Raw genomic sequence first — 4452 nt, forward strand, 5'->3', positions numbered from 1 at the left:
GAAGACCTTTCTGCCTACGCCTGAAGCGTAAGTCAAATAAACTCACCTGTTCTTTATCAATCCGCTCCGAGTCCCTAACTCCAGACTCTACGCCGCTAATCCCACCTGTCCGTATCTAATTGCCACCCCGGCCCACCGTGACCTTGGGGCCCAATCCTTCGGTTTTCCCCGACAGATAGGGGCGATCCAGTTGACACTGTATATCTTGGTTTCCAAAAACCCCATGGCAAAGTCCCCTATCAGAGGTTCTTAACTAAGTTATATAGTTATGGGATTACAGGGAACATCCACTCATGGATTAGAAACTGTCTGAAAGATAGGGAAAAAAAAGATTGAGTATAAATGCTTAGTTTTCAGGAAGGAGAGAAGTAAACAGTGGGCTCCCACAGGGAACTGTGTTGGGCCAGGGCTGTTTAACATATTCCTAAATGATCTAAAGAAGTAGGTGAGTTGTAAGGTGGCCAGATTTGCAGATGACACAAAATTATTCCAAGAGGTAAAGATTAAAGCAGACTGTAAGGAACTACAGAAGGATCTGGCACTATTGAGTGAATGGGCAACTAAATGGCAGGTGAAATTCAATGTAGGTAAATGTAAAACGATGCACATGGGCAAAAATAATCTAAACTATACCTACACTATGATGGGGGTCTCCTGTTTGGAAATAGATTAATGTAAAGAGATCTGGAAGTGATTGTGGACAGTTCACTAAAAACATCAGCTTGGTGCTCAGCAGCCATCAAAAAAGACAAATGTTGTGGGTTATTAAGAAGGGAGTTGTAAACAAAATGGTAAATGAAGGGTATCATTATGGCCCTTTATAAATCCATGGTGTGTCCACACCTTTAATACTGTGCCCAGTTCTGGTCCCCACACCTCAGAAAAGATATAAAAGAATTAGAGAAAGTCCAGAGAAAGGCAACAAGAATGATTAGTGGGTTTACATATAGGAGAGTGTGGCCGACGGGCCTTCTTGTACCCCTCTGGGGAGCTTTGTTTTATCCGTTGCTATATATTCTCCTTTCGGACTGGTCTGTCTCCGTGGGTGCTCTTCTCCCGCGTCGCCAAACCCCACTCTCGCCTGCCACGACTTGGTGTTTCCTTAGTGGGGTGGGGTTAGTTCACAGGTCCCTCGGTGGCCTGGGCTTGGCCCGCCGGTTACACACGGGGCTCCGCCACCCCTAGACCCCGGCCTCATGCCACCTTTGGGCTCCACTTCCCTGAGCCATCTCCGCTGCTTCCGCTGGCTTCTACCCCGGCTTTCTTACTCGATCCCACAGACTGTAGGATACCACTATACAGCTAACTTATGGTCAACCTCCTCATGCTAGCCTCCACCGGAGCCTAATCTGCCCCTCTATCGACCCCTCGCCACAAGCCCTCCACCCAGTGCTGCTCTCCCCCTGTGTAGTCACTAACTATATCGCTTTCCCTCCACCAGATCCTAATTAGCCTGGAATGGGAGGGGAAGGGATTCCCCCTTAGTGGCCCTCTGGTTGTCCCACTCCTGTTCCTTGACCCGGCGTCCACGGGTTTTGGCGGCGATCCCGCCCCGATCTCCCTTCCGCCCCTCTTCGGCGAGCCCCGCACCCACCATTGCGGAACTTACTTCTGAGTCCCCGAACTCTTCCTGGATCGTCCCACTCCTTCGTCGCTCACCCAATCTGTCGTTTCTCACACAATCGGACGTCATCCCTGTCGTCGGGCTCCTGGTCAGGGTTGCTTCTGCCTCCTGTGCTCCCGTTCGGCGGGTCCTGTCCCCAGGATCCTTTGCTGAGAGCGGAGACTGCTCTGGGGAGACCCCTAGTGGCAGAAAGGGGGAGGCTCAGCTGCCAGTCACCAGGGCTGCACGGGTGCTGGTTGCCGGGGCAAACGTGGTACCGAGCCCTTGAGCTCCTCGAGGTCCACGGGCCCACTGATCCAGGCCAACAGCTAATCTTCAATCAGTACTTCTTTTACAGAGCTACATCTTCCTTCTAAATGATTTCAGGATGTGCCAGCCAATTTATAATTTTTGAGCTGTGCTGATAAGTTACAGCCATTCAGATCCTTTTTACTTCACCTGTCCTTGGGCTGACCAGTAGCAGTACAAGCCTTGCATTCTTTTGATAAGGTTAATTTTAACTACGCCACAGGGCCTTGCTACTTCAAGGCTTTGCTAAATTTACTAGGCCTTACTTTATACAAGGCCTTACTATATCTTAAATTTTAATTAGGCTCTTAGTATCTAAACAAATTACAGAAAAACACTTGGTTGAATCTTCAAAGAGCCTTCAGCAAGCACCTTTATCACACACACATAATTTTAAGCTGTCACAACCATTGTTTTGTTGTTTCATTCGAATGCATGTATGTTTGGGTGCATCTGTCAGTGCTGCCAATCATGGCTCTGAGAGCCTTGTTACACAGTAAGTTTAGGCAGCTTCTGGAACTTCTGGGTGGGCAAAATGGCAGATAGACTCCATTTCTGAGCTTCCTTGCTCATGTTGCTATGGCCAGTTTCCATGCTGTGGTGGGGCAATAACAGCATGGGATCAAGGTTTCCATGGAGACCAGCCCCAGCAGTGCTGGCAGGGTGCATGGCTAGGCAGGGAACTGCTTCAGGGCTGGGACTGGGGCTGGGATCTTGTGGTGTTGATGGCGTGATCTAAAGATGGGACAGAGTCACTATCCACTGCCTGCACACCCCTGCCCCGGGGGTACAGGCAGGAGATTGCAGCTCTGCCCTTCCTCCAGACCATGCTGTCACTGTCACAAGATCCTGGCCCCAGAGCAGCTCCCTGCCCAGCCATGTACCCTGCCAGCACTGCTGTGGCCAGTCTCCTTGGAAACCCTCGTGCCACGCTGTCACTACCTCATTGCTCCTGGGGTCTTCATGGAAACAGGCCACAGAATGTGGGTAGGGGCTGCTGGAAAATGGAGTCTGCCATGAGCCTCATCTGGCCCATAAGCAGAATTTTGCCTGCCCCTGGCTTAACCCCTAGACAAACTTCACGTTAACTCCTTTTAAATGGCTTAAAGCACTTGTTATCTTGCTTAAGGTTACGCCATTCCAGGGCATGATTATCTCCAATCTGCCTGATTTTGTTCCTGTTCTGTTACTCTGTGGCCACTTCCCACATCTATTCCTCCCAAGTTGAAGTCCTCCACTATCCTAAAATGCAGTGGCCCTTCCTGACGTCAAGCTGAAGTGGCTCTGCACTCAGGGCAGGGCTGTCTGTGTTTAAGCTGCTTCCCTGGGTCTTTCTGGTCTTGCTGAAACTGACACAGTGGTGCATCTACATGTGTGCTTTAATGTACAGTAGCCTATTTTACTGCGCATTAAATCATCACATAAAAAAATTGTGTGATTAGGCTAATGTGCAGTAAAATAGGTTACTGTGCATTAAGCATCATTTAAAAACTGTGCGCATTTGGTACTGAACATTAAGGCAGCCAAATGCACATTTCTTCAGTACCTCACATGGGCAGTACTAAATTTAATGCACATTAGAAAAAGCACTTAATGAACATATAGACAGGCCCAGTGGTTGCACACTGAGATTGGGGCCACAAGGCTTAAGCCCTGACAGCCCTGCTCTCAGCCCAGAGCCACTGCAGCTTGACTACATCAGAGAGCCCAAGGGAAGTAGCTTAGTTCTGTAGAGCTGCTGCAGGCTTAACCCTGACAGCCCTGCTCTCAGTGAAGAGCTGCCATGCCAGTTTCAGCAAGACGAGAGAACCCCAGCGAAGCTGCTTCCCTGGGTCTCGCTGGTCTCACTACAGCTGACATGGTGGTGGGCCTACTTTCTGTACAGTGGGAACAGTGAGGACCTTCACCTTGTCCTGCCCCTGCTGACCAAGCCTCTAGTGACAAGTCATAGCTGTGTAGGTGAAGGATAGTCAGAGTAGGCTTTTCACCTTACTGTGTGACTGCTACACTAAGCCTAACAACACTAAGCTGATTAATATGTGTTCAGCTTGCAGCGTAAGGTCTAACAAGGTCTTGACAGGCTAAGTCTGATGAAGCAGGTACCAGGGACAGTGATATAAGTCTAGTTGCCAGTAGTGTAATTTATCCCCACTAGCAGTTTGCTAGCTATTGTAGGTGAACAGAAGGCTTGTGTCATTCAGAGAAGTGGCTTTATTCAGGTGACTCAAAGGCTGAGTTTTGCCAGCTTACATCAGTTTTGTGGACACGTATAGAAGGCAACTTTTATTAACAAATCATGGATAAGGCCAAAGTCAGTACTATGAGAACACCAGTGAACACATGATCCACAGTGGGCATGTGTACATTTACTGTGTAGTAACTGAAATTACTGCACAGTACGGGTACATGTCTACATGTGCATGCCTGTACTGCACAGTAAATATGGTGACTTAAACTGACTTGATGCAGTTATCAAATTTACACCAATTAATTACTGTGCAGTAACGCACGTGTAGATGCCCTACTGTGCAGTAACACTG

At 48.7% G+C, this 4452-nt stretch overlaps 1 long non-coding RNA gene across 1 annotated transcript in view; it reads right to left on the bottom strand.

Annotated features, from left to right (window-relative positions):
* Nucleotides 1–4149, bottom strand: part of LOC109310285 — a 9289-nt gene extending 5140 nt beyond the window's left edge. The window contains exons 1-2 of the long non-coding RNA XR_002101180.1: nucleotides 4137–4149; nucleotides 47–51 (exon numbers count right to left, since the gene is read on the bottom strand). This is a non-coding gene — a long non-coding RNA (uncharacterized LOC109310285). The remainder of the gene's footprint in view (nucleotides 1–46; nucleotides 52–4136) is intronic.
* Between the last annotated feature and the right edge of the window lie 303 nt (nucleotides 4150–4452).

The sequence above is a fragment of the Crocodylus porosus genome, unplaced genomic scaffold (assembly GCF_001723895.1).
Source record: "Crocodylus porosus isolate Cpor-Errol unplaced genomic scaffold, CroPor_comp1, whole genome shotgun sequence".
NCBI lineage: Eukaryota > Metazoa > Chordata > Crocodylia > Crocodylidae > Crocodylus > Crocodylus porosus.